The 18532-nt window shown below is 47.7% G+C and overlaps 1 protein-coding gene across 13 annotated transcripts in view; it reads left to right on the forward strand.

Annotated features, from left to right (window-relative positions):
* Positions 1 to 18532, forward strand: part of RIMBP2 (RIMS binding protein 2) — a 189971-nt gene that overhangs the window by 42825 nt on the left and 128614 nt on the right. For 11 of the 13 annotated variants that reach the window (XM_084762949.1, XM_084762954.1, XM_084762951.1 and 8 more), the window contains exon 2: positions 11846 to 11942. The gene's annotated coding sequence lies outside the window, so the exon portion shown is untranslated. Of the gene's footprint in view, positions 1 to 5137; positions 5279 to 8182; positions 8298 to 11845; positions 11943 to 18532 lie in introns of those variants that run through there. The other 2 variants (XM_084762948.1, XM_084762950.1) reach the window with 2 other exon arrangements.

The raw sequence follows: 18532 nt of genomic DNA on the forward strand, positions 1-18532 counted from the left end.
CCCTGACAGACTTGGAAACGTTTTTTCTGTTTTGTAATTTATTATAGAGTATTCAGAGACAAAGAAATATAGACATTGGGCTAAAGAGATGGCTCAATGGTTAAGAACACTTGCTGCTCTTGCAGAGGACCCAGGTTTGGTTCTCAACACCCACGTGGCAATTCACAATCTATACCTCCAGTTCCAGGGGATCTGGTGCCCTCTTCTGTCAGGGACCAGGCATTCATGTAGTATGCATACATACATGCAGGCAAAACATCCATACATGTACGATAAAAACGCATAGTAACTAGGGCCGTGTTTGCTCCATAAAAACCATTGCTTATGTTTTGGGGGTACCCTGTAGCTTTCCTATACAGTAGTATGTGCATGGGAGTATGTGTGTGTATGCATGCATACATATGTGTACACGTCCTATGTATTCCATAGGATCCTATAGGCTCAGGTTGTGGAGGAGTAGGCTGGGCACTAACCCAAGCCTGCTCCTTAAAGTATCTATCTCTCTCCCCTGCCTCAAGGTGCCCATTTTCTCTGGCCCCGCTCGCTGTAGAATCTATGCTCTGGGCTCAGAGCCTGGCTCTGTGTGACAATGAGTTGTGTAGCCTTCCAACAGCCCTTGTGAGACTGTGTCCCCTGGTTCCCCAGGAGGTAGCCCCGAAGGCTCTCCCCATCTCTAGCTTTGCGTGGTGTGTGGTACAGAAGGGTGTTCTAGGATCCAGCTTTAGAATATCCCGTTGTCTCTCAGCTCATTTCTCTCACATAGCTGAGACATTTGTGAGCCCCCAGATTGGTGCCAGGCAAACACGGAAGGGCTTGCTGTCTTAATTTTAGCCAGAAGAACACAACTATGTCCAATCCTAAAGTCTACACTGGCCCCCGCTTGGACCCTGGGAAGGCCTCTGTATGGTGAATGCAGTTTCCAGTCCAGCCAGTACTGACCACGGGGATGTGAGGCTCAGGGCGCAGGAAGGCTGGACACACACACACAGGAGGAAGGGTTTTCAGTCCCAACAGTCCAGGCTGGGCTCAACCCAGGTGCAGGCTTGGCCTGGCGTTTCCTCATGTCATTGCTGGCTGTGCTGAATATGCTGAGTGCCTATGGCAGGACCTTGGTCTTGACCTTTACACGATGCCCCCTTTCCCATTTGTACATCACACACTGATGCTAAGTTGGCACACAGGCATGGTAACTCACGCAAATTAATTTCAGCTTACTCTTCAGACCCCTTGAGACACTGAGAGTTTTAACGTCCCCTAGCCATGAGGACTTGTTGTAATATTAGTTTTTAAGTGGCTAATGAATCAGAATTATGTAGAGTCAGGATCCATGTACAGTTATATTTTGAGGCAGCATAGCATACAACCTGTGCTGTATACACACACACACACACACACACACACACACACACACACACACACCTCCTCTAATAAATTAAAAAGCAGCTGAACTGTCAGTCATTAAGAAATAATGTCCTCATCCACCTCCAACATCTTCCAGTCTAGCTTTAGACCTCTGTGCAGCTTTGAGAAATCAGCCTGCTTCCCCATTTCTTTCCCTTATCCTGCAGGGTGGACCATAGATCATACGAATCCAGGGCCCGGCGTTTCTGCCCTGGGAGGAGAGGAGGGGGTGCTAATGGTGTCTGCTGGAATTTTCCTGCAAATGGTTTTAGGAGGATGCTTTTCTAGGATCCTGCCTCAAGGCCTTTGGACCTGCTGTACCCATGCTTCTGTTCTCTGTGTCTGTGTCTGTGTCTGTGTCTGTGTCTGTGTCTGTGTCTGTGTCTGTGTCTGTGTCTGTGTCTGTCTCTGTCTCTGTCTCTGTCTCTGTCTCTCTGTCTCTCTCTCTCTCCCTCTTTCCTAGTCCTGGAATCTTCTATAACATCACAGAGACCCTCAGACCCCGAGGGAGAACGCAGATGGGTGTAGAGGTCCAAGGGCACAAGGCTCTCAGCACCTGCTTCTCCAGTATGTGACCCTTCACCCCTGTTTGCTCACCAGGCTCATCTTACCAGCTTAATGACTACCAATAGTGCTGCTCTTAACTCTTGGGTCTTAGGAGGTATCAGCTCTAGGTCCCAGGGTCCATGGCAGACACAGTGTCCCTGAGTAGACCAGACTCTACGATCCCACTTGAGGTTCGGCTTCTTGCTACCTCTGTGACTCACCTTCCAGCACTCCCTTTGTAGGGCCAGACTACCTCTGGTCTCCCTGGGCTCCAAACCAGCACCACAAAGACCTGGTTTTGTGCTCAAAGTCCCACTGGCTCTGAGGTTAAGGTAGGACCTTCTGCCGAAGGTGACAGACACCAAACCCAGGGGGCAGCACTTTACAGCAGGGTTATTGCCAAAGCATGCTGTGGCTTCATATCTGTCCTGTTTGTCACAGGGACTCTTCCTCTGAGCCCCGAGGCCTGCCCTTGAGGTGATGGTCAGGTGGCATCTCTTTGGAATGGTACCCAGCAGGATAATTCTGAGGAGCATACAACTTTCTGTCACCTGCAGATTATGATGTCTCTGTGTGGCTCAGAAGCAGCATTGACACCAGCTGACAAGGGACATGATGGTTAAGATGACAGTGAAATGATTCCCATTTTATCCTTTGCTCTGGGTACCATGAAGGCCATGTTGACTTTATTTAACCCCATTGTGGCTATGCCTGCCCAAACTACACTTTATATTATGCTATTAATGTTTTTTTAAACTTTAATAGTAGTAACAAAGGCAGGTGCTGGGGAGCTGGCTCAGTGGGTAAAGTGCTTGCCATACAAGTATGAGGCTCAACTCCCCAGTGCCCATGTAAGTGCCAGGCAGGTGTGGCAGCCTAGTGAATGAGAGGCAGAGACAGAGCTCCCCATAGAATAGTGAAGAGACCCTATATCAACTTCTGACCTCTACTTATACTCACACATATACACACACACACACATACACACACACACACTATACACATATGCATGCACTGCACATGTGAACATACATATATGCAAACACACCACTTATGCACACACATACACATCACACACTTGCATACATCACATATCACACACACACACATCACACACACACATCACACACACACACACACACACACACACACACACACACACACACACAGTTTCCCTTGGACACAGGCATCTAAGACCAATCACCCCTTTCTCAGTGGTTTATACCAGCCACCTGCATCCTTACAATGTAAGAGGGAAGCAGTGTAGCTACATATGTCTAGATTGGCCAAGCTGAAATCTCAGTGCCTCTCCTTCTGAGCCGTGCCTCAGGCTCTCCATCTGTAACACACAGACCCAGTCTCAGTGCCCACCTCATGGGCCTTTGAGGGTTCCGTGGGACGCTTTAGTTAAGGTGCTTGGGGCACAGGGCTTTTGGTAAGTGCTCACAGTGCTGGCTGCCGTTACTGTACCAGGAATGTTAACAATCAGGCCTGAAAGTGAAGACCAAAGTTCCCAAATTATTTCACGTTAGCAAAATAAAACACCACACACTGAATTTTAGTCCAGAGACAAGCAATTGGGCTTAGCCTGCGACAGAGCCACGTGATTGTCAGGGGCTTTTAGTGGCAGTGAAAGTAAGGTTCATGGAAGATGATCAATCCTGATGGGCTGGCTCCTGGGTGGGGAGGCATTTAATTAAACTCCAGGCATGGCTTCTGGGGAGCTGCACGCAAGCAGGCATCACCCTGTGTGTCCAGCTCTCTGCTCTGCAAGCTCTCCTCTCGAGTGACAGTGGCAATTCCAGTGAGGGGCCCTCCCACCGTCTTCTGCGGTAGCTTCAATACCAACACAGACAGCCCCAGACAGGTCCTGGTGCATGTACCACCTGGAGTGTATAGGTGACCATTGTTAGGTATTGGCTATGAAGATGGTGCCTGCTGTTCAGAACCTGTCTCTGTGCACAGCCTGAGGTGGGAAACTGCAGTGGAGGGCAGAGGATTCCTGACATACAGGGAGCTTGTAAGTGTGTTTTTTTAAAAAATTAGTTATTATGATTAGTGTATTTGTGCATGTGATGTGCATGTGCCATGATGTGTGTGCATAAGCCAGAAGATCAATTTTTTTTTTTTTGAAGCTGGTTCTCTCCTTCCACTTTCATGTATGTTCTGGGGATTTGAACTCAGGTCTTCAGGGTTGTGTAGCAAGCGCCTTGCCTACTGGGCCATCTCGCCAGCCCACAAGTGTCTTTAGAACTGTGGAATCACTTTATTGATGCCTCTCTAGGGCTCGGAACAGTCTGACTCCTTTTCCTGGGGGAAGGTTTTATCTTGCTTTCAATTTTCGCTCGCTAATGCTCTGTCATTCACGGCCAAGTGGAAACACAAGACATAAAGTCTTTAATTCAACAATGGTTTCCGGCACTTCTGAGGAGCTGGCTGCCTCCTGGGAATGAAGACAGCTTTGAACACAGTGTCCCAGCTCTGGCCCTGTGATGTGTGTGACATGGACAGAGTGAATGAACCTCACGTGTCTAGGTTGGAGGGAGGCGAGAGCCCCTGCCCAGAATGCCATAGCGACTTGCTAACTGCAGAACTATAGCAGTTAAAGGGTGGCGGTGGTTATAATTTCAGTCATTTAAAAAACTAGACTTAGCTGGGTCAGGGTGGCGGTTGCCTTTAACCCCAGCAATTTGGAGGGCAGAGGCCGAGTTTGAGGCCAGCTTGGTCCACAGAGTGAGTTCCAGGACAGCCAGGGCTACACAGAGAAACCCTGTCTCAAACAAAACAAAACAAAACAAAAACAAACAAACAAACAAACAAACAAAAATACTTAATTAAATAGAGTTTTAGGTTTAAAGATAAATTGATACAGAATTTGGGGTCTCACTCCCCATCTTTTATTTTCCTTAGCATCTTCTTAGTGAGGTACACTTTGATTCAAGGTAGATTTGATATTGCGGTTTGTATGCCCACCGATCCGTAAGTTTCCAGAACTGTATGCCCTGTGGAGTCGGGGGACCCACCAGGGAAAGAAAAGATAGAGTAGGAAAGGCTTATTGTGGATACACACGGCTCCACGGCGGCTCTGCGTGACTCACCGTGACTGATATGCCCTGTGCTAGCATCCCCCACTTACAGATTGAATTTCCTCTCTATTGACTGACATAAAGCCGCTCCCGAGCCTGGGGCTGCCCATGAATAAGTAAACAGTCTTCCAGCCACGCAGAGCAGAGCTGAGCAACCAGGGTTGGAGCTGGAAAGAGGCTTGTTAACACTGGGGTGCTGGAGGGGAGGCTCGGCCAGCCTGTGGGAGCTACTCATCCCATATCCCGTAAGTACATGCTACGTGGGCTGTGAGAGCCAGGTGAATGAGTGAGCTTCCTCTTAGCTAGGCAGACAGAGAGCCCAGCTTCTGCCTGGGCTGTGCCTGGCAGCAAGAAGTATTGCTGACCCAGTCGGGGGCGGGGGGGGGGGTGGTTTCCAGACTTATGTGTGTAACTCACACCTCCAAATCCTCCAGGCTCTAATGATGGTTTAAATTTCGGTTGCGATCTGTGGACTTCACTCTAGATCTGTGCCCAGGCTGATGTCAGTCAGGAGAGATCTTTGACCTGGAGGGGTCAGCTCATGGAGTAGATTGCAAGGAAGGTGTTTACCCTCCTGTGTTACTAAGGACAACGAGGGCCTTCCAGGTAGACCCTGTGGCAGGCTGCATGCTGCGACTCCTTAGAAACCCCGAGCTTTTTGAAGACTTGTCTTTGCCCTTGCTTATTCAAACATTGCATCCCACCTCAAACACAGCATCTGTTCAACCTTAAGACATCTTGGGCAGAAGGTCTTTTCTCTGCTTTGTTTTCCATTTGGGGATGATGATTTTCAAGTTTTCAGACTGGCTAAGAAGACCAGGTTTAGCCCTGTAAAGAGTTTAGAGGGCTAATAAAATCAGGAAATGAACAGGAGGATCACAGCGTCTTCAGTTTGTAGTGCCCAGTGTTAGTGTGTTAGCTCACGCTGGCTGAAGAGTAGAGGGGAGTAATTTTGTCAATGTGGGGCGGACGCAAGTTAACAGACCCGCCCTTGTGGTGGAAGAAACCCTCTGCTCCTCTGTGGTCCCGTTTACGGGGCTGAGCAGGTGGCCCGTGTTTGTGTATGTGGCTCAGCGTTTGATGGCCGCAGTAAACGGCGCATCAATTAATCATGGCTTCTGTTCCCATCTCCCTACGCAGCAGCTCAGTTAATTAAAGCTCGTCACGAAAGTGATAGCCCAGCTCTGTGCACGTCCTCTCAAGGCTGTTATCCGCCTGGACCACTTTTGAATTAATAAGGCTAGTTCCCCGGGACGCCTCAGAGAGCAGTTTCCCACGCTTCACAGCCGTGAGCAGACTACCCAGGCGGGGTGGGACGCGAGCCCTCGTACAGGAACCAGAACCATGACGGTGAAGCTTGATTCAATGCAGAGACCCCCCAGGATCATGATATGTACCTCGGACCTAGGAATTACTATTCTGATAACACATAGGCTTAGGGGCTGGGGAGATGGCTCAGTGGCTAAATAGCTTGCCAAGCAAACATTAGGACCAGAGTTTGGATCCCTAGAAGTCAGATAACTGCTGGGTGGGGTGGGCGTGGCAGCCTTAGAAGGCTGAGACAGGAGGTCTCCGGAGCAAGTGGGCTATCGAGGCTGTCAGTATTGGTGCGCCCTGGGTTTGACTGAAGACCCTGGCAAATGAATAAGGTGGAAGAGCAATAGAGGACAATTCCTGACGTCTACCCTGAGCTTCCACACGCATGTGTACACACATACCCACGTACATGCGCCCGCACATGTAAAACATGTATACATACACAGGCACACCACGCACCTGAAAATGGAAAAAGAAAAGCCATAGGTTTGGGGAAAATCCATGTAACTTGTAGATTAGAATGATTTTTGTCGTCCTGTTTACACTTATTCTTAATGGTTTTCTTGAGAAAGTGTGGCATCTCCAAGGACTGTGTGTGTGAGGAGGAGGGACTGGGATGCACCATATTCTTAGGAGGAAGTCAGGAAGTCCTGATACATCTCTGCCAGTTGGAGGGTCAGACTGGAGGGCTTCACTTTGATGGACATTCCTCTGTGTGTGTGTGTGTGTGTGTGTGTGTGTGTGTGTGTGTGTGTGTGCAGTGTGCAGTGTGCGCATGCATGTGTGGTGTGTGTGCATGTGGTATGTGTGGTGTGCATGTTGTATGTGTGTGCATGTATGTGTGATGTGTGTGTGATGTGTGCATGCATGTGTGGTGTGTGCGCATGTGTGTAGGTGCATCTGCACCTGTGGCTCAGGTGTCCAGACCGGACATTACTGTTGGACATTACATTTCTTATTTTATTCTACCTTATGTTTTAAGTAAGATGTGAGGCCCAAACTGGAACAACATACCTTGCCAGCTACTGGGAGACCAAATCAGCAACAGTATACATGGCTGGCTAAGGGACTCGAATCCAGAGCTAGCTAGCTTGCTTGCTCCAGGGTGCTGGGAATACAGGTGGGCTGTAAGCATTTATGTGGGCTTTGGCCATCTCAACTCTGCTCCCTACATTCTTTTGTGAGCCATCTCCCCAGCCTTGTGCTTAAAAGAATGTATTGTTATTATTGATTGTGTGTGTGTTTGTGGAGGCCAGAGGGCAAATCCATAAGCCTTGCTGCTTGCATTTGTCTCTCCAGTATAGGCTTTACAAGTGTGTACAACTGTGCCTCTTTTTTTTTTTTTTTTTTAAATTGTGAGTTCTGGGAACCAAACCCTGGTTCTTTGAAAGAGCAACAAGTGCTCTTAACTGCAGAGCCATCCTGCTAGCCCTATACAGCTATTTTTTTTTTTTTTGGCCTAAACAAATTCCATGAATAAAAAAATAGCCCTTTTGCGCTATGACAGATGAGTGGTTCTCTGGCAAAGACAATTTTTGTCTTTCAGGGGGAAACCTGTCACGTGGGAAGGAGAGCGCTGGTAGCATCTGGTTTTAGGGTTATAGGTCAGTCGTCTACTCTGAGAATTACCTGCCTGAAATGCAGATGCCATGAGATCAGGAGGCCCCGTAAGAGATGAAGAGTTACCCATTTCCCCCACAACCTACACTCACGGTCAAGTGGCTGCCTTGTGCAAGTCGACACTTAGCCCTGAAGTTGTTGTCATGAAACACGGTAGGTGCAGACCCAGCCAGTGTCAGGGATTGCAATTCTTTATCGTACAGCTTAACCAGGTGGCGATGGCAGTGGTGGTGGCAGCTGCGGCAGTGACAAAGGCAGCGGCGGTGGCAGCAGAGGCAACAGTAGTGGCGCACACCTTTAATCCCAGCACTTGGGAGTTAGAGGCAGGTGAATCTCTGACTTCTAGTCCAGCCTGGTCTACAGAGTGCATTTCGGGTCAGCCAGGACTATACACAGAAACTCTGTCTCAAAAAACAACAAAAAATATTTCTCTGGAGTTCATCACCTCTGGTTGTGATTATGCCGCCTTCAATCCATATATTGATACTTACAGCCTATACCACATCTGGTGGTGCCAACTTCCCTTCTTGGACCTTTCCTGGATCCTCTAGCCCCTCCCTGAGGCCACGTTAAATTGGGATAGAATTGCATACAATTGGTCAGGATAAGGGACTTGGATATTCAGACGAGGGTCCCAGGATTCATATCAAAAGTCAACAATTCCAGCTGAGATTTTTGTGAGCAGGCCCATTTGAATTCCAGACTCCTTCCCCCCATCACCCCCTAACCACCAACACCAACACACATTTCTCTGTAATATCAAAGGGATTTTTTGCACACACACATTTCTGCATTGGCTTGCCGGTGGAGGTTGGAAGACCGCTTTAAGGAGTTGGTTTTCTCCTTTCACCATGTGGGTCCCAGGGATGGTAGCCATCTCTCACCCACAGAATCACCTCGTGAAATCTTACGTTTGAGGCTTTTCCATTGGTTTTAGACATCTGTGTGGGAGGCTTGGTTTGAACGTGGAGTCATTCTTGGGGGTGCTGCTTGATCCTGGAGAGAAGTCTTAAGAGAGTTTAGCAGGGTGTCAGAGATGCACTCAGTCTAGATGGCTGGCAGGGAGCTGTGGAAGCTTCTGGAGCTACGGTGGGGTGGCCTTTGCTGTGAATTAGCCTTTAATAAACTTGGTATTTCTGGCTGGCACCTAGTGAAGCTGGTCTGGGGTGATGTTTCCGTACAGGACACCTTCGGAGCTGGGAGGAACGTCCACAGACAGATTCGTTTCTGTATCTAATATGGTGACCTCTCACAGCCTCGGTCTGCCGCAAATGTATCCGGAGTACTCTCATTAAATGTCTCCAGAACGCAGTCCTCAGTCTCCTGTCTAGACGGCCCTCCCGCACGGCCTCCTTGCGCATCCTCCTAATCTTATTAGATTCCAACTAGAGCTGAAATTATACGCGAGTGTTCCACCTTTCCCCGCCAGCCCTGAGTCCTGAAAGGACTGTAGCTGATTAGCCACTGGTCTCGGGACCGCCAAGTAGGGCAGAGGTGTGTGGCAAGCACTTGCTTAATTGAAATAAATTGAATCTCTGCCACGCAGACAGCTTTTCAATTCTGAAGGCTGAGATGAAGCCTGGCTGTCTTTGTTCTGTCATGCTGTTATAATTTCTGCCTGGGTCACTTGTGAATCCCGCGATGAAACCAGGGCCTTTCAAGTTGTCACCTCACCCACCTTGACACTTAGAGGACTGTAAAATCTTGTCTTAGCAAAATAGAAGGGAAAAGAAACAACGACTGATACTTTGATAGCTTGATCTCAATCAGAGGGTCTGGGGTATGAACACAGAAACTCAACTCTTATCTCAAAGAGGATAAGAGTTAGTTTATTCTGGAGCCAAAGATGAGTGACCATGGCCTGAGAAGAAAGACTCAGGTTACCCTAAATTGTTTGTCCCAGCATGCTAGCCATTTCCTGAGGTCATAAAGTGAGTCATTCTTCAAATTCATTGCTAGAGACATCAGGTAGGCTTTACAGCAAAGCCCGGAAACCTCTGCCTGTAGGACTCGGGTGTCTCAGGTGTCACTGTCTGACATCACTCTTAGCCTTTTGGCTGGTAGAAAGAAAAGATCTGTCAACAATTGCTGTGACGTGCGTAGGTAATATATGGCCATTTATAAGGGGACTAAAGATGATGGCCCACGATAAATTTGAACTGGGATCTGGACCTGCGACATTCCCACCTCTCCTTAATTATGGATGCTCAAATCAGTTAACTGGTCTTGCAGAAGGTCAGTGCAAGGTGACCTTTTGACCACAGGTGATACTCAAGACATTTCTGTTCATTGATACCTGATGGCTGGGTGGGTATTCCCTCCCTCATGCTTGTTAGTTTTCTAATTAATTTTGATTTATTATTCTGGAACCTATGGAAATATTTTCTGGCTGGTGAAGACATCAGTCATGTTTTGATAATAAGAGCAGGGGCAGAGCACCCATGTTGACTTGTGCACCCGGGTGCCATCAACTCAGTCTTAGGTCATGAGCCTAGTGCTGGTTAGTTTTTATTTTCAACATGACACAAAATCGAGTCACCTAGGAAGAGGGAGCCTTAACTGAAGATTATCCTTGATCAAATTGATTTGTAGGCATGTGGTCAGAAATTATTTGGATTGATGATTGATGTGAATGGGTCCACTGTGGGCAGCACCATCCCTAGGCAGGTGGACCTATGCTTTATAAGACATCTAGCTGAGCATCAACTTGTGATCAAGACAGTAAGTGAAGTGGTCCTGTGGTTTCTCCATCTGGTGTCTTAGTTACTCTTCTGTTGTTGTGTTAAGCCAGCATGACCAAGACAATTAAAAAAGAAAAAGTTTATTTGGGGTTTACAGTTTCAGAGTGCTAGAGTCTGTGACAGTCATGGCGAAGAACGTGACAGCAGGTAGGCAGGTAGGCATGGCTCTGGAGCAGTCTCTGAGACCTTACATCTGATCCACAAGCAGGAGGCAGAGAGGGCTAACTGGGAATGGCATGGGCTTTAGAAACCTCAAAGCCGAGCTGGGCGTGGTGGCGCAGAGGCAGGTGGATCCCTGTGAGTTCGAGGCCAGCCTGGTTTACAAAGTGAGTCCAGGACAGCCAAGATAGCAGAGAGAAACCCTGTCTCAAAAACAAAAACAAAAACAAAAACAAAAAACAAAAAAGAAAAAGAAAAAGAAAAAGAAACTTCAAAGCCCATCTCAATGGACACACCTCCTCCAACAAGGCCACACCTCCTAATCCTTTCCAAACAGTTCTTCCAGTCAGGGACTAAGCATCCAAACATATGAGCCTATGGGGTCTGTTCTCATTCTAGACTTGAAAGTTTGAGCCAAGTAACCCCTTTCCGAAGTCGCCTTTGGCCATTTTTTTTTTTTAATCACAGCCTAGGAAAAGCAAACAAGAGCAAGCCCTAAATACATTTCTCTTGCAGAATCCAGAACCTGAAGGGCTACTCAAGGGTCATGGAGGGGTTGAGGATGTGGCTCAGTTGGTAAACTGCTTGTGTATCATGCAGGAGACCCTGGGTTCAGTCACTGGGCATTACATATACTAGGCTTGGAGGCCCATGCCTGCAGTCCTAGGGTATCCTTGGATGCAGAGTGAGTTCAAACCAGCCTGATCTACACGAGACCCTCCTGGGGAGTGTTAGGCTGGGGATGTATGGTTTTTCATAGCTGCCGCCCAGGAAATTTGGGTGAGGATATAGAATGTTCCAGGCTGGGAAGACTGTGAGTTAAGTCACTCCCTCAGCTGGTATTGACACAGACAAAGTAGCGTCATCCCTGGCTCCCCTGCCCCTCAGGTACGGAGGAAGGTGGAAGAGACAGAAAACTAGACTGGAGCCACTTCTGCCTGCTGAAGCTCATGTGTGCACTTTCCTGCTCTTTAGAAATGGCCCGACACCCGTGAAGACGATTTGATCAAGACCCAGCACTGAGGAGACTCCCATTGTGTCCAGAAACAGGGCTCAGCTACAGAGCTTGGTGGTAAGTGGCCCTTGGCCCTTTGGAAATTCTGTCCCTCCTCCCTATGTCATGGAAGGGCTGCGTCTGGTCTTCATGGTTCCGCAGTTTAGTCAAGGCAAGCCTATCGGGTGTTAGTTGTATGTCTTTGGTTTGAGGGGGTGGAGTGAAGAGCACATGAAGGTGGTCTGTGCTCTTGTGAAGGTAATATCCCCGGAGGTGGCAGTGCAAAGGTCCTGAGGTCAGATGCACGGGGAGCCATCTCTCTGGAACACCAGTCATTGAGAAGTAGCGGAACCAGTTTTCTAGTGCTTCAGATTCTAGGTTTGAACGTTGATCTGACGTCACGTTTTGTATTTGCTAAGATCTCCCTATGTTCTGAGTGTTGTTACAAGTTAACATGGAGCAAGGAGCCTTCAGGCAAGCATGACCTCCAGATGTTGGCGAGGGGCACGGGGGTGTGCGTCTTCCTCAGAATGAGTAAGAACACTTAGGAAATTGATGTCTGCTCTGCACTGAAGTCATTTCAGAGTTCATTACTCTGGAGTTGGTGAAGCACACGGAGCGGTTCTGAAGAAAATCGCGCTCTGTGGATGGCATTTGGTTTGAGGCTTCCCACGCAGAGAGAGGTGTGGCTTGACCACAGGGAAGGTCACCCTGTGACCAAGAGATGGAGTTAAGAGGTAAACATGCCATCTTTTTCCAAGCGGCTGGCCAGGCACTGGCTGTTAGAACTGTTGCGTTTGCATTTGGGTTGTGAAGCAGAAAGTGAACCCGCAGAACTTGCCCACGAGTGGCATGGGGCGGGGCCCTGGCAGGATCAAATGGTGTGGTGGTGGTGAGTCTCAGACAGCGGGAGAGGTGATGGTGTCAGGTCGTGGGCACAGCCATTGCAGATGATGGCCATGGGGGGATGGCGATGACAATGACTGTGATGGTGGTGGTGGTGCAAACAGTGGCCATGTGAGGATGGTAATGATGGTGATGATGTTAGTGGTGATGATCTGGATGATTATAATGATATTAATGGTGATCATGGAGGTGACATTGATGGTGATAACCATGATGGTGATGATGTTAATGTGATGATGGTGATAATATTGATGATGGTTATAGTGATGATATAATGGTGGTGGTGGTGGTGATGATGATGATGATGATGATGATGATGTTAATAGTGATGATATAATGGTGGTGGTGGTGATGATGATGATGATGATGATGTTAATAGTGATGATGGCAGTGGTATTGAGGATGATGAAAGAGCTGTTGAGGAAAGGACCCGGGTAGTATGTGTTCCATATGCTTGAATTCACACCCAACCCTCTGATTTACTTTGACCTGGAGGGAGGCAGCAAGAGCTTGTATGCGCCTCTCTCAGCTATTTTGGATATAGGATGTGCGCTTGGTAACCGTTTGGCTCCCGTCACGAGAGAACCACAGGTCCTCACCAAACAGGTAAAGGAGGACTTCCTCAAAGGAGGAAGCTGCCTGGAAAATACTGTGAAACTTTAATTTTTATCATTATCCGTATAATGGCATCAAACTAATTCTACAGGTGGTAGCATTGATAGCGAGCAGGTGTTTGTCCTGAAAAACCAGGAGGAGTCATGAAGAGCGCTGTGGAAGGGTTTGGCTTGGCTGAAGCGGGGCAGGCATAATTTCTGCCTAAAAAAAACAAAACAAAACCTGTGCCCAGGTCGTGTGTCCATTACATGGCAGCTCTATGACAAGATGTGTCACCATTATTCTGTTTTCTTCCATGTCACAGAAGATTATCTTGAAGGCTCTTTATTTTGGAATGTTTTCATCTTGTGGTTGTTGTGGGGCTGAGAGCTAGGGAACGGACTGATAGCGTGTGTGAATACTTTCTGTGTTTGGAATGGAGGGATCAGTGTGTGTGTGTGTGTCTGTGTGTGTGTGTGTGTGTGTGTGTGTGTGTGTGTGTGTGTGTGTCTGTGTCTGAGATGGATTATAACTGACTCAAGATGAATACACACCACTAAGAACTGCACCTAAGTTTAGCTCTTCTCTTACTTTAGAAGGGTGTAGAACGTTTGAATTACTTAGCCATGAAGGGGAAGTGAGGAGATAGATTCTCCAGCGTTTTGAAACAGGAGGTCTGTCTATCCACCCAGAGGGTCAGAGAGGGGACACGACACTCATTTGACTAAGGGGACCCTCAGCCCTGAGGGATGCCTAGACTGTCATCTTAAGCATGTCTTCAGTCACTGGGTGTTAAGCTCTCTCAGGGCAGTTTGTAATAAATCTGTAACGACCATGGCCGTCAACACTATTGTTGTAAGAGATTGGTATTGGCTCAGGACCCCCAAGATCAAGTTCTCAGCACAAAGGAGGTTTATTTGCCCCAGAGGGACAGAGAGCAGGGAATAAGAGACAAAGATGAGAACTAGAGGGTGAGGGAGAAAGGGAAGGGAAAAGGTGAAAGAGAAGGATAATTTGTCCTGTAGTGGGACAAAGGACCGCCTCTGGATAGAGAGGAGACAGGTGTGACACATAGGGAAATGGCAGTTTATAAAGGTAAAGGGGGAAGCCCTGTGCAAGGATGAGGTATTTAATTTTAGTTGGGCATCCTCCTTAGTCTCCATGGCCCCGCCCAAGACCAACCCCATGGAAGAGAGCCAATCCCTGACACTGTACAGGATACTCTGCTATGCTTGCAGGCAGAAGCCTATCAGAGTTGTCCTCTGAAAGGCTCCACCCAGCAGGAGTTTGAAACAGATGCTGAGACTCACATCCAAACACTGGGTGAAGAAGCATAGGGCATCTAGTGGAAAAGTGGGGGGGGGGGATTGATAAAAGGACCTGGAGGTGACAGGAGCTCCACAGGGAGACCAAGAGAGCCAACTAACCAGGGCCCAGAGGGGTTTGTAGAGTCTGAAGCACCAACCAAGGACCATGCATGGACTGTACCTAGGTCTTCTGCACAGATGTAGCCGACGAGTAGCTCAGGCTTCTTGTGTGTCCACTAGTAAGGGGAGCAGGGGATGTCTCTGACATGGACTCTCTTGCCTGCTTTTCTGTCACTTCCCCGTGACAGGACTGCCTTGCCAGGCCACAAGGGAAGAGGATGAACTCAGTCTTGGTGCAACTTGATGAGCTAGGGTGGGTGGGTAGGTGGAGAGGGTTTCCCTCTTTCTAAGGAATAGGGGAGGGGGAGGGGGAAGGGAGGGTGTAAAGAGCAGAGGGAAGGAGCTATGACTGGCATGTAAAGTGAATAAGTAAATTAATAAGCATTTTTAATTGGGCATGTTCACTGGGTAAAGCCAAAGGGAGCTTTTACTTGCTGGTTTTCAATACTTTGGACCTTGCTAGTCAGCCTCAGGAGGAGGAAGTGGCCAAATAAGGGAATAGACCTTGTAGACCTTGGTGGCTAGCTTTAGGAATATAATCTAATGGTTCTCAGTAAGGGAGAAGGGCGGGGCCTGGCAGAGCCATGTTTGCCAAGCTGGGCTGGCCAGAGTCCCTTCCGTTGTAAACTTTCCTTCAAACAGAGATCACGGCTCCCCTTAAGCTGTTTATTCACAGGCCTGATTTGGAAAAGCTGTGGCAGTCACAGCTCTTTTACCAAAGTGTGATGTGTGTTGTGTGCCTGCAGCTTTAAATAATTTACCCTGTCTTATTGCAAAGGCAACAGATGAATTAGAATAAAATAAAATAAAAAATAAAAAACACGTGTTACAGAGGTGTATGAAAGAAAATGTTAAAAAGCCCCTGGATAGCTTTCCCATTGCTAATCTCAGTGACTACCACCATTAGACTTTGGTATTTCTTTGCTGAAGTTGTAGCTCCAAAGACACAAACATACATGTGGCACTGTGGGTGTTATAGTACAAAATGGGTGAGGATTAATCTTTCAGGTTCGTGCTCGGGTGTGTAGGATACGTGACCTAACATTACCTGCTGGTGCATATTTCAGGAGCTGGGTAAATATTTATTGAGATAGGGATCTCCCATCATGGCAGTGCCCCCCCTCCCCGCCCCACCCCGGTGCCTGAGAACTTTGAGTCGCACCATCTGTTATTTCACCCAGCTAGATAAGCCTTATAGGGCCTGTCACCTGGCTTGGTAGACAACCCCTGTCTACTTGATGTCACAGCAGAGATTAGTTGTGGGGAGAGAGGGAGGAAGAGGAGGAAGAAAGGATGTTGGGGGGGGGAGTAGAGAAGGGGGAGGGAGGGAGGAGAGAGAGGGAAAGAGATCATCTCTTCTGTCTCTAGAGAATTTGAGGGTTTACTGTTTGGTGAAGCCATTGTGTGTATCCATCCCCCAACCTGGCATGTTCTGGATTGTTCTGCAGGTAACAAAAGAAACAACAGTGATCAGCCAGACTTCTATTTTATTAGTGGGGGAAATATAACCCCTTCATTCATGGGAGTGTGTTCTGGAACACCCCTTCTAGGGGGTCATGAAGTTCTGAGCCATACAGGTACCCTGTGTATTCTCTGCTGGCCCATGACAACACTTAATTTACAAATGAGTAACAGGAGCCCAGTCATAGCACAGTGGCCCTGGATTTGATTCTCAGCACCAACACATATCAATCAAAAGGTACAGTGAGAGATTAGCAACCAATGACACGATAGAACGGGTTTGACAATATACTGCAGTGAACGTCAGTTAAAACTTATTTCTAGAATTTTCCATTTAATATTGTGGTGGATGTGAATAAATGTGGCTGTGTGGGAGTGGGGCTGGGAGAGGGAGAGTATGACTGTAGAATTATTTGTTAGAAAAAAAATCTTAACCGTTTTGGAAGGTGGAGGCAGGAGGATCAGGAGTTAAGGGCCATCCTCTCCTATATGGTAAGTTCAAGGGCCAGCCTGGGCTGTGCAAAAATACTGTTTCAAAAGGCGTGTGTGTGTGTGTGTGTGTGTGTGTGTGTGTGTGTGTGTGTGTGTGTGTTCCTAACTAGCATGCTAGCCAATGATTTCATCCAAAGTTTCCTCTTTTCATATATTTGAATTTATAGCGTATCTCATTCAAAGAAGTGGCAGTTAACAGTGGGCACACTTGGGGAGCCATATCTGAGAAGTAGGGATCCTGTTCTCTCTGCCCTCAGAGATGGACCCTGTGACGCTTAGTCTGATTGGCATGCAGCGGCCACTTCTTGAGGTGCAAAGACCACCAAGCTAGGCTGGGCTCTGTGGTGGGTGTTTTGGCAGAAACCAAAGATCTTGCGGTCTGATCATAATGTTGTTTTGGCAGAAATGTCTAGTTAAGTGTCTCTTTATGTCTTTATTCTTCCTGGCTAAAGCAATTATCCATTTCAAATCTGATTTTGTTTACTTCTCTTTCCTAAGTGGACGAGACAACGTGGGGTGGCTGTGTTCACTTCAGAGATAACGTTGGCCGAAGGGTTGTTTGTGATTTCCTGTCAGGAAGTGCGTGAGGTTGTCTGGTCTGCAGGCCTGGAGTGCTGATGGCTCTGTTCTTGCCTCAAGGCTTGTAAAGAGTGGAAGAGAGAGGGTAGGAGTTGAGGAGGAAGAGAGACATACTATCTTAGTCAAAGTTTCTATTGCCGCGATGAAACACTATGTCCTAAAAGCAAGTTGTGGAGGAAAGGGTTTATTTGGCCTACACTTCCATATTGCTGTTCATCATCAAAGGAAGTCAGGACAGGAACTGAAACAGAGCAGGCACCTGGAGGCAGGAGCTGATGCAGAGGCCATGGAGGGATGCTGCTTACTAGCTTGCTCATCATGGCTTAATCAGCCTGCTTTTTTAATCCTGAGATTTGTGGGAGAAAAACCAGTCCCACCATTGAGACAATTTAAAGCAAGCTTTTAAGCCGGGTATGGTAGCACTTGGGAGGCAGAGGCAGGTGGATCGCTGTGAGTTCAAGGCCAGCCTGGTCTACAAAGAGAGTCCAAGACAGCCAAGGCCACACAGAGAAACCCTGTCTCAAAAAAACAAAAACAAAAACAAAAGCAAGCTTTTAATTAAATACTAAAAAGATAGGCTTTGGTCAGGCCTACTCTCTGGAACTTCCAGGGAGTGGATTTTATGGGGGTAAAAAAACCCATTGGCTACCCTACTTTCCCGTGAGGCTTTGATATTTTCCAAGAACTACAACTCTCAGCATTCCAGGAAGTTACCTGGTCCTTGGGCAGCTGGGGCTTATAGGTTAACTTCTGATATTACTCTTTACTACAGAACCCAGGACCACCAGCCTAGGGATGGCAACCACTCATAATGGGCTGGCCCCTCCCCCATCAGTTGCTAATTAAGAAAGCTCTCTTCAGCTGGATCTTATGGAGGCATTTTCTTAATTGAGGTTCTCTCCTTTCAGATGACTCTCTAGCTTGTGTCAAGTTGACATAAAACTAGCCAGGACGCATAGCGAGAAGAGAATAAGTGTTAGGCAGGAATGGTGGTCAGGGCTCTGAAGGTTGGCAGAACATTCCAGCGAGAGGCCTTTCTGTGCTTTGGAACTTGATTCTTCTCCAGTAACCCAGGCTGGCCTTGAATGCCCGATCTTCCTGCCTCCACTGGCAAGTTCTGGGAATACAGACGTGCACTACCATATCTGGTTTTATGTGGTGCTGGATCTAATGCAAGGTTTTGTACACCCAGTACTAGGAGAGTACTCT

Source organism: Acomys minous (assembly GCF_964271855.1).
Source record: "Acomys minous genome assembly, chromosome: 16".
NCBI lineage: Eukaryota > Metazoa > Chordata > Mammalia > Rodentia > Muridae > Acomys > Acomys minous.